A 12,048-nucleotide genomic window follows, 5' to 3' on the forward strand; every position below is an offset into this window, starting at 1 on the left:
CATGTCATTTACAATCATTTTGTGCGATTAATGACTTAAAAACTCACGATGAATGTGTGTGTGTGTGTGTGTGTGTGTGTGTGTGTGTGTGTGTGTGTGTGTGTGTACACGTCATCGCATCAGGTTTCCCTCAAGCTAAAACCATCCTGCTTTGCGTCGTGTACAGTCTCGCTGCCCTCAGATTAATCCAATTTCTTGAATAAAAGGTCTCTCCATAGTCTCCAAAATACATGGCAAGTTTCTTTTCCACAACATGAAGCAATTTTAAATTACAATGAAGCGATTCAGTGCAAAAATACAGGTCGTTGACAGAGAATTAATGCATATCTTTATTCATTTGACCCTCCTGATTTTTTTTTTTTGAAAGTCAAAAAAATCCACATGATTATATGATTGTGTTGCCAACCAGAATATTCAGGCTGAATGAATATCAGAAGATTTCAGAGTGGTTAGTTTAAGACAAAAATGTTATTGTTAATTTATACGCATTGTTTGTTTTTTTTGAGTTGGGTCAACCAACACAATCATCACCAACACAATCATCAGATAAAAAGTTTTAAAAACTGGTCATTCATGTCATAAATGTACTTAAACATAACAATATTCTCATTTTTTTTTTTTCAAAAAGTTTCTTCATTTTTATCCTTCTCACCTGCATTATTCACATGCTGCAGTTATTTCCCTGCATTTTCTTTCCCCTTCTCTTATCTGAATAACTTTTGTTTGTCCGTTTTTCTCAATAGAATACAGAACATCCTCCTCTGATATCTAGTAACAACAGTGAAAGCAGAGATTGTAAAAAAATCTGGGCCATCTTTTGAGATAAGTATTCTTATTTTGTTTACTGCAACACAAATAGAGATCCATTGTGTACATTAAAAAAGTAAACTAAAACATTCTCCCTTTTCCTCAGAAAGGAAACAACTATAATCTAAATAAGGATCCTACCCTGCTGCTCCAGGTACTTCATTCCTCAGAGCTCTGATTGTCTGCAGGTTTGCATCCTTTTTCCCCATTGTGCTCACAATCAAGATTTCCAAAACAGTTTTCCTCCGGGATTATTTTATGTATTTCGCATAAAACGTCAACTTTTTTTTTTTTTTTTTCTAAATCTGACCCTCTTGTGTCGTTTTGAAAGGCAGGGGAGTGAATCTTCAACATCTCAACCATCCCCGATGTCACACATTTGCGTAAAGTGGTAAAACTCACCAGATGAATTATCATAATCATAGTTTTCTAGCTCGAGTGAGATTTGAAAACGTCTACGTAACGTTTTTGTGCTTGTGTCGCATTTCCATCACAGAGCAGAATGTCCCTCATTATAAAGCTGCCACTTCTCGACTTCCCTCACATTCCCGAAAATGTAATTTCCGTCATCAGTTTTCTTCCGTGCAATTTCATCCGTCGTGTCGTCTTTCTCCGCGGGCGTAATGGCGCTCTAAAACACGCTGCTTGCGGTGTCGTTGCTGATGTGGGAAGAGCTGGGCAGCGACTTGAGGTACTCCATGTGCCGCCTGGCGTCCTCCTGATTGTGCCGAATGTAATAGATGATGTAAGCCGTCACCATGGAGAACCAGCAGAACATGGCCACGAACATGGCCACGTCCGTCGTCCTCTGGTGGAAGTTACAAAAGTTGATCCCGGAGTCCAGCACCTGGATCACCGGTTGCCCCACGTACTCCTCCTGCGTCGAGGTGTAACAGCTGACCTCGTTGACCGTTTCGGGGTCGAGCCGCAGCTCCCGCAGCACCTCCTGCAGCGAGCATTCGCAGTGCCACGGGTTGTTGGACAGGCGGATCCGTGCGTGCAGCTTGGCGAAAGTGTCCTTCGGGAGGCTGCTGAGTTGGTTGTTGGAGAGGTCCAAGGCCCTCAGGCCCTCGGAGACTCCGTGGAACGCGCCGATCTCCACGCTCTCGATGGCGTTGTGCGATAGATCCAGTTCCCTGAGACGGTGGAGATCCGTGAAGGCCTCCTTGGGGATGTATCTGATTCGGTTGGAGGAGAGCAGGAGAATGACCGTTTCCTTGGGAAGGTTCGGCGGGATGCTCTCCAGGTTCCGGGAGGTGCACTGCACCACCACGCCATTCCGCTCCGAGCAGTGGCAGCTCCTAGGGCAAGCGTACGCCGCCATGATCGTCAGCAGAAGCCACAATGTTCCCGCTAAGCAAAAAGAACGATGGGAAGAAGCCGCAATGGATGACCCGCAACTCTGAGAGGTCCCCATGAGTCTGCACTTGGGCGGCTAAAGTTTCATTCTCCGGGAACTTTTCAACATTCACCGTCAAATTACTGTTCATCATTGACAGTGGCAGTTGCGGGTGACCGGGCGCCGATCCAACACCGAAGGATCAAGTGTGCACGGGTTTGCATTGCAGTGAAACGGAGGTGTCAGCAAGCAGAGGTGACGTAATCCAGCAAGGAGAGGCGGGAGGAGAAGCTTCCGACGGGCAAAGTCATCGCTGCGTTTCGGGTTTAGGAGGCCGCCGTAAGTTCGCTGACTCCGGGAAATCAGTGTGTCACTGAAAGATGAGAGAGGATTGTTGAAATATGGAAGGTTTAGCATAAGATTCATAACATTACTCTAAACTTGATTTTCTTGCCAAGCTGAACTTGCCAGTACTTAAATCGTGTTTACCACAGCGCATTATGTTTTATCGCTTGGGTAAAATATCCTCAGACATGAAACCCCAATAGTGCTCCATATAAATGGGGGGGCAAGTTTGGAAAGTACATTATCACATCCCCTAATCAATCTTCCACGCTTGTATAATAAAATATAATATAATCGTACAGAGGCATGAGGCCAATAATACATTAACAGGATAATATAGACATGAGGGGATAAAATTGAAAATTGTTGTCCGTTAAAGGCCTTATCCAATTAACAAAAGTAGTGAGACATTGGTGTAGATCAGGGGTAGGCAATTATTTTGGCTGGTGGGCCACATTTCTTATTTAATTTTTATGCTCGGGCCAACAAGGTATGATGTAAATTGAACAAAATAAAAATTGCAATTTAAATATTTACATTTTTGGGCATTTTATTTCAAGTTTAAAATCGTTAATGATCATATAAATATACTGACATTATTTTGTATGTAATGATCCATACAAAATTAAACAAAAGAAAAACAATTAAGGAGTTTCTAAATTTAATATTAATTGAATATAATTATTAAAATATTCAAAGAAAATAATTTTGCGGGCTGTGACATGCCCGGATAACACCAGATAACAACTCATACAAATACAAAAATGTATTTGATTTTAAGATATAAATGACAGAAATAGTATTTTTATGTTTATCACAATAAGAAAACTGGTAACTGTTAAACCTGAGGGTAGACCAACCAGTCACAGGTAATTACAGGTTTGTATTATAATGTTTGGAATTCAAATAAAAGAAAAGATTGACAAAGTTGCCTTATTTACTGCGGCCAAGCTAATCAATGCTATTATCTGGTGGACCGCCAAAGCTGATTGGTTAATCACTTCAGTTGTTCAGGGACAATAAAGTTATAAAATCAGCTCAATCAATGTCTGCAGCATCGCTATAAATTTGATCACTCCTTTGTCCTCCCTGATGGCAGCGGATTAGTGTGGCGCCGTCCTCACAACGAGAAACTGTTCATATACATAACAATGTCTACACTACCTGTCTAATGTCAGTACAAATCCAAATGCACTGCGGACAGCAAAGTAAGATTTTCACTGGACAGGGAAACCACGCTGTGCATATGACAATAAACCCTTCAAATCTTGAATCTACAGGGCGCCACAGGAAATCATTCCTGCTTTTGGCAGGAATCAAACTCCTCGCTCTGAGTCTCACACGCATTTGAATTATTTGGCTGGACTCATTTTGTACAATAATTCCTTCTTTGCAGTAACTTATATTTATGGTGAGTGTAGTGCAGTGACCCAGAACTTCTTCTTCTTCTTTTCCCTTCAGGGGTCACCACAGCGACTCAACCTTCTCCATCTAACCCTATTCTCTTTATCCTCCTCTCTCACACCAACTTCCTTCAGATCCTCTCTCACTACATCTTCTCTTTGGTCTTCCTCTAGACCTCCAATTCCAGCATCCGTTTACCAATATATTCACCATCCCTCCTCTGCACATGAACCAACCAGTCTGGCTTCTCTGACCTTCTCTCCAAAACATCTAACGTACTGTTCCTCTGATGGACTCATTCCTGATGCTATCCATCTTCATCATTCCCAAAGAGAACCTCAACATCTTCATCTCAGCATCCTCCAGCTCTTCCTCCTGTCTTTTCGTCACTGTCACTTTTTCTAAACCGTACAGCATCGCTGGTCTCGCCACTGTCTTGTACACCTTTCCTTTTATTCTGGCTGATATTCTTCTATCTCATAGTAACCCTCACACTTTTACCCACCCATTCCAACCCATTCCAAAAAACGTAAAAAAAAGGAAATATGAAAACAAATTGTATATAAAAGGATATACCAAGTATATAATATAATATGATATAATATAATATAATATAATATAATATAATATAATATATATATTTGTATATTTCATTTTATATACAATTTGTTTTCATATTTTTTTTACATTTTTTTAAGTATAATGATGCTTATATTTTATCTCTTGAGTAGGTGCTGCCCTTGAGGATCTAAGAACTTATTCTGATTCTGATTACAAGCTGCTTGAATTTCCTCATTTACTTGTCAGAGAAAATTAAGATACGCTTATTTTAAAGGGATAGAATGTCCTTGCTGACTAAATACAGGAGATGGATCTGCTTCAGTTGCTCCACTCGCTCTGCACTGATAACATGGTTCTGTACCTGGTTCCAATTTAGATGGAACTGGCCATGTGTCTGTTAATATCACCAAAACTTTGCAATTTAAACTTTTTATCTTTTCCCTCCAGCTGCAGGTTCAACTTTCATGAGGTGCTTGACCACCAAACACCACACTTAGGTTCAACGCGTGTCTATAATTTTTAACACTTTCTTATGTTGGACTTATAAAATCACTCCAAAATGTGCAGATAGATAGATAGATAGATAGATAGATAGATAGATAGATAGATAGATAGATAGATAGATAGATAGATAGATAGATAGATAGATAGATAGATAGATAGAGTTAAACCAAATTGAACTTTTGCCTTTAATATGTCTGAAACCTCTTATTTGCGTTGATGGATTGCTTTGCGTTTTGGATTGCTTTTATTTCTGACAAAATAAAAAATGAACTTTGCAGTAAAACCATGTTGCTTAGATAAATGGGTCCCCCCACTTTACAGTTGTCAAATCAGTTCCGAAGCAAGGATTTGGTTGGAAAAAATGAATAATTAAAGTACAAAATAGATGATAGAAGGTGAAGGGCTGATTCTGGCAGGTTAAGCTATCGCTGTCTTGTGAAAACATGACACAAAGGAGGCTCTGCAACCCTGTCAGTGCTCAATTTGTCAGGTAAATGATCCCCCCTGTTTAAAACTTTTAATCCAATTAATATTTGCAGATATGTGATTGGATCAACGTCTCATTTTGGTAAAGGTTTTCCTTTTTTCTGACCTTACCTCCCTTTTGGAGGGAGAAGTGGCAAAAGTTCAGGATTATCACAATAAAATGTCTCCTCTGTGGCGTCTATCCATCAGCTGAGAGGAAGCGCATCCCTGCGAGACGACGATTGGCTCGAACCCCGAGCAAAGTCTTGAAAAACCCGGATTTCTTTCTGTATTATGAATGGTGATGCATGTGGGAGCACTGAAGGTCAGCGTGCACGATGACACGTCGCGGGGGGTTGAAAGATATCAGAGCAACAAACAGAGCTGATAAGCAGGAAGCATCGGGAGCATGAATGTCAAGCGAGCTAATCTGGACCTGCTTCTGACTCCCCTGCACACTTTAATGAAATTAATACTGATAAACGTAATGTCTCTTTTACTAAGAGGCAGAAAGCAGGAAGATCATAGGAACATATTTGAGAAATCCTAGCAAAAATAGTACAAAAAGATTCTGTTCAATAATGTAAAGCCTTAAAAATAAGCAATAACTTACCTGAAGGCAATAAGTTACTAGAAATAAATACAGGTAAGAAAGATCAGAGAATGATCTCAGAGAAATGCAGAAATTGGCAAATCTTATCAAGGATGATTAGAAATCTCTGTAAACACTTTCAACATCAGCCCTCTGTTTTTTTTTTTTAATCTAACACATTTATATTCAAATTGAAATCAAACTTACCATCTCTTTAATAACCAGGAATGTGCAAGAATGAGGAAAAACAAATGTTTGTAACAAAATTAAACAGCTTCTACCTTAATGTGAACCCCTGGCCCCAATTAATCAAACATTAAAATAAAATAAAATAAAGCAAATTATCTAAATTAATAAATAAATAAAAGCTACAACACAAGGGAAATTTATTTTGATAAGTGTTTGCAAATAACTGCTTAAAGTATAATTGATCGTTCCCCTCGCACTTACAAGAGAAATTCAATTTCCCAGTTTTTCACCCAGAGCATTAGTGTATCTATCGCGGCTTATATTAAAAAAAAATGCAAAAATAATTAAAAAAAAAACAGGATGAACAGAACAAAAAATTTGAAATGGGGAGTATTAACCAAATGTATCCTGAGCAACTTTTTCTGCAAACATAGAGCATCTGTTGAAGATCATCTGTCTATGAACATCTGGAAACATCTGGAAACAGCAAACTCACCAATTCTTCCTCCGAAGCTCGTCAGAGTCGCAACTCCATCCCGGGGCTGCAGAGTGGATTCGGGGCTCCTGTCCCGGTCCTGGTTTCTGCAGGATCTTCTCGGTCTGCCTGGACTCCAGGGAAACATCCGGAAGGCATCAGGACCTGGAGAACATCCTTCACGTCACGCACTTGCGCAGCGTCAAGCGCGCAAACCGCCGTGGATCCAGCGGTCCGGTCACTTTAACCTGCTCTGTCGGATGCATCGGTTTTGAGTGTGTGTGTGTGTGTGTGTGTGTGTGTGAAAGAGAGAGCGTGTGCATGTGTGCGTGCACGTGGATGCGGTAGCGCATCCAGCACCGCGGTGGTCTTATTTTCTCTCCCGCCCTCAGAGAGCGGGGAACCCGCAGAAAGTCCCGCCCACTCCGCCAAACTTCACCCCGAAGACGCAAAGCTCCGGGTGAGAGTCTTGAAAGACTTGGAGAAAAAAAAAAAATCGAATTAAACCATTTTATCAGAAAAAACACACGCACAAAGTAAAGTTCTGCTTGGTTTGAAGAAAGCAATTTAGGATTAGGAAAACACACAGATTTAAATACCATAAGATAAGATAAGAGATAAGATGTTGTTTTAATGATCCCCAGAATGGAAATTCGTTTCACAACAATATTAATAAATATGAATATAAATAGGAGAGACAACAAGAAGTTGGAGGATTTCAAGTGCTTAGGGTCAACAGTCCAGAGCAACAGAGCGTGGAAAAAAAGAGGTAAAGAAACCGGTTCAAGCCGGTTTGAATGGGTGGAGAAAAGTGTCAGGGGTACAGGTATATACGTTACATTTTTTATATATAATCTTACATACATTTAACTTTATTTATTTGTTTTGATCTTGACTGCTCTTTTTATTTTCTTTTCATGATTCACTCTTGTATTCTTTATTTTTACATAGAGTTCTGTTTTGATTCTTCCCCACTTGACTCTGTAGCAGGAGCTGCTTTCAATGTAAAACAATTCCTCCCTGGGGGATCAATAAAGAATTCTGATTGCGATGTGATAGAAGACCATCAGCCAGAATGAAGGGAAAGGTGTACAAGACAGTGGTGAGACCAGCGACACTTTATGGTTTCGAAACAGTGACAATGACAAAAAGACAGGAGGCACAGCTGAAGGTTGCAGAGATGAAGATGCTGAGGCTCTCTTTGGGAGGGACCAGGATGGATAGCATCAGGAATGAGTCCATCAGAGGAACAGCACGTTAGATGTTTTGGCCAGAAGGTCAAAGAAGCCAGAGTGAGATGGTTGGGTCATGAACAGAGGAGGGATTGTTAATATATTGGTAGAAGGATGCTGGAATTGGAGGTCTAGAGGAAGACCGAAGAGAAGATTTATGGTTGTAGTGAGAGGATATGAAGGTAGTTGGTGTGACAGAGGAGGATACAGAGAATGCGATCAGATGGAGAAGGTGGATTTGCTGTGGCGACCCCTGAAGGGAAAAGCCGAAAGAAAGAGACAATTAAAAGGACGAAGACAACAGCAGGGATAAAAACAGATAACAGAGTGACAAAAAAAAAAAGGAATTTCATTGTGGAAAAAAAAAAAAAAAAAGATATTTTTGTTTTTACCCATACATGTCAAGGTTTTTCCTTCCAAACGATCATTCTGGTTCTGAGTACCAGCCAACCGTGCAAATGGGGCGGTCGTGCCCAAGGACACTTTGGCGTGCAGACGGGGCGACAGCGGTTGAACTGCCAACCTTCTGTATAGAGGGATGCCTGCATTACAAATTGGGGCACATTGGCCCAATGATGCGTCTCACACACACGCACACACGCACACACACACACACACAGACAGACACAGACTCAGACACAGGGAGGCAGGAGATACCGTGCCTCACTCACCAATCTTGGAAAGAAAAAAAATTTAAATTGACAACAAGAATAAAATGGTTATATTTATCAGTGATTTACACTATAAAGGTATTTTTCATTTAACCTCACCATTTTTTTTTTCATTCAAAATCTCATTGTTTCTCAAATAAAGTCTTATTTAGGAGGAAACCTGCTAGGAGAATTATGAAAATGTGCACAGTGAGAACAATCCTGCCCCAGTGTTCACCACATGTGTGTGACATGGAAAATAAAATCCCTCAGGTCACAAAGAATTTTGAGTGAATAATAGGAAACATCTTGTCCATTAAATCTTTAAATAATATTAATAAAAGCCTATGCCAAAGGGTTCTTGATTAGGCTTTACTTTATAGATAATATGTCAGGAACACTTGGACACAAATTTAAGAAATCTAATATTTAGTTACATATTCAAAGAAGCAATTGTTTAGTGATGCAGTCCGCGATGGAAGCCTTGTTTGGAGCGAGAGGCCGGGAGACAGCTTTATAGATATCATCCTCGGAGCAGCGAGCAGCGAGCAGCTGAAGCGGCAGTAAAACTGTATGTGTGAACTATGCGGCTTTTAGAGACTGAAGGTGAAACAGCGGACTGTGTTTTTAGCCAGTCTCCGAGGGAAACAGCTTTGAGATCATTCTGAAAGCGGAGTCGTAGAGATAGTTTGACATCACCTTTGCCTGCAGAGCTTCTTATTACGACTGTAGACGTACGTCCGCGTTGTTTAGCACCACACATTTGGGCGGAACTTAACATTAACTACCTTAATACTTGATAGTAATACACAATAACAACTGCTCCGGTACAACGTGAGGGCGAACGTATGGTCATATGGGTTTATTTCTATCCTTTCATGAATGAGATCTTGGGATTTTTGGCTGCAGGATGTTCAAACATCTTTGGAAGCATAGTTGTCACCAGTTCTGTTGCTTTGTGTTTTTACTAAGAGTTCTATTGTTGTTTTGGTTTATCGGTCACAGGCCTCAGACAGAGCCGCAGCTGCTGGATGTGACTGTTTTTATTAATAAATGTTTATTGTTTAGTGACTGACTGATGCTCTTTTGAGCTGACAGTAAATAGATGTTAGCAACGTCGTCGATTGACGCAAACCATCTTCTCGCGTCTCCGGGAGACGACTAAAGGAACAAGGAAAAGGTACAAGGAAACTGTCTCGCGATGGAAATATTTCTGCCGCTTATGATTTTTTGAAATCAATTTGATTGGATGGAGAATTTATTTTTTTATTTTTGGAACTGCCCTTTTATGAAAATGTGTCTGTTCACTCTACCCGAGCCACTGATGTATCAAATTCAAATTTCATGCTCACTTGAATAACTGCATGACATTTAAGCTTCCTCTTTATTTTCTCTGGATGTCTTCCCACTGTGATTTTCATGTCACATTCGAATTTCACACTTTTAGTATTTTATTCATGTACACATAAAGAAACCTGCCATCAGTGAATCCTTATTAGAAAGGTCAAATAGACGTTTGCCAGAAAAAGAAAAAAAAAACATTTATTATGAATTGCTGTAAAAGATAATTTATTTTGTTGATTGGGGTCACTTAGGCATAATTCAGTTGAGAATTGAAAAGATTAAAAAAAAAACTAATGAAAAAAAGGTCAAAAACATTTCAGTGACAAAAAAAACAAACAAAAATAGAGATATAAAACATTCAAGGGAAATCCAATCCACTCAAGGAACTACAAATAAAAATCAGCCAATGGCTCTCTCTGGATCAATGTAAGTATATTTTCTTAATTTTAGCATATTCGCATCTTTCCAAACGGTGTCAACACTCATGAAAACTGGCCAAGTTTCCCAGTTCATCTCCAGACATCTCCTTTAAAACTTCCCCCGCGTTTTCTTGAGTTCAAAGGTGTTTGTTAGCAGCTTTTTTTTTCCATTATTTTTCCTACATTCTGATACTCTGACTGCAATGTCCCTTATGTGTTATCTCTTACTCGCCGTCCATCCCCTTTCTTTTCACTCCGATTGGTTGTGAGTCTGAAGCCATTGCTGTTCCCGGCAGCGTTTAGTCTGTGGCCGTTGTTAAAGCTTCCTGGACATCTGACAGGACGCGATGTAGACCAGAACGATAAACCATGGCAATTTGGTCTGGATACGCCAGGCTTGACAAGAGATCAATACTTTTATGAGGTGATCGATGTTTAAATGTTTGTAAATCTGGAACGAGTCAACCTAGAAAAAGATTTTCTTTTAAATACACCAGCTCAGTAAATGGATGCTGGAGATGTAAATTTGAAACTCTTCCATGACCCACAAGCAGAAACATTTACTTTCCTGCTTTTAAAAAAGTCCCAAAAGCCTTTAATGGTTCATTTAAACAGTACATGTATGTATTCCTGTAATTCCTGTGATGACCAATCAGCAAATATCTTTTACGTGCCTAGTAAAAATACATAAAAAATGCATTTTTTACAAATTAAACATTTTAATTAGAAAAAGTTTGTACTTCCAATATACCTGTGGTAGGCAATTATTTTGACTTTTCAATTTTTATGCGAGGGGCGGGCCAACTAGGTATCATGGAAACTGAACAAAATAAAAATTGAAATCTAAATACCTAAATTTCTTTGGCATTTTATTTCAACTTCAAAATCATTAATGATCGTATAAATGTATCGACATTATTTTGTATGCAAAAATCCATACAAAATTGAACAAAAGGAAAAAATTAGGAGTTTCTGAATTCAACTTTGATGGAAAATACTTATTCAAAGACAATAGTTTGGCAGGACGGATAAAAAAGCAAAATGGGCCGGATGTGGCCCGTGGGCTTAAAAAATGCCCGGGTCTGCAATACACTCTTAATTATTTCTCTAACAGTGGTTTTGCTTCTAAATCACTTTCAGTACAACTTTATCAATTATTCTATAAGGATACACACAGGTGAAAAAAGTGCAAATTATTACTAAACCTGATGTATTTTGGGTGCGATTTAGTAATAATGTTCGAGGAAGATTAGCCATGAAAATGTCAATAACTAGAGACTGTAGATAATAAGATAAAAGACCAAATTGTGTACGAACAACTCACCTTGAATCCCTCTGAGGACATCTTGTGGCCCCTGAACCCCATTTCTAGCAACATTGCGCCACCTCATTGTCATGCAGTGACTATGACTGATGTTTGCTCCACATTTCACGCTCCGTCATTCTTCATAAACATCGATTTCATTGTCCTATCTTAATGGAGGACTTCGACACTCCCGTGCTGACAGAGGACCTTGGCAGGGTGTCTCAGCTGGAGCGTTATGGCCACCTGAAAGGAGCCAGCCCACTTCCCAGAGCTTCGCTATGATTAAATGGTGGCCATGTGCAGAGTTCAGACCTGTCATTCTGCTGAAAGGCACAATCATTGATTACATTGACTTGTGTAGGAGGGATTGCTGTAGCCTTTTATATGGTAATGCAAATTCAAAATGATCATTTTTA

General features: G+C 39.6%; 1 pseudogene across 1 annotated transcript; it reads right to left on the reverse strand.

Annotated features, from left to right (window-relative positions):
* Positions 1 to 1,438: 1,438 nt before the first annotated feature.
* On the reverse strand, positions 1,439 to 6,854 carry LOC147233537 (leucine-rich repeat-containing protein 3 pseudogene; annotated as a pseudogene). The gene is made up of 2 exons (XR_015106228.1): positions 6,703 to 6,854; positions 1,439 to 2,519 (listed from the first exon to the last, which is right to left on the reverse strand). The product of XR_015106228.1 is annotated as a leucine-rich repeat-containing protein 3 pseudogene (transcript).
* Between the last annotated feature and the right edge of the window lie 5,194 nt (positions 6,855 to 12,048).

The sequence above is a fragment of the Fistularia commersonii genome, chromosome 6 (genome assembly GCF_037954325.1).
Source record: "Fistularia commersonii isolate RoL2024-O1a breed Wild chromosome 6, RoL_Fcom_v1.0, whole genome shotgun sequence".
Classification (NCBI taxonomy): Eukaryota; Metazoa; Chordata; class Actinopteri; order Syngnathiformes; family Fistulariidae; genus Fistularia; species Fistularia commersonii.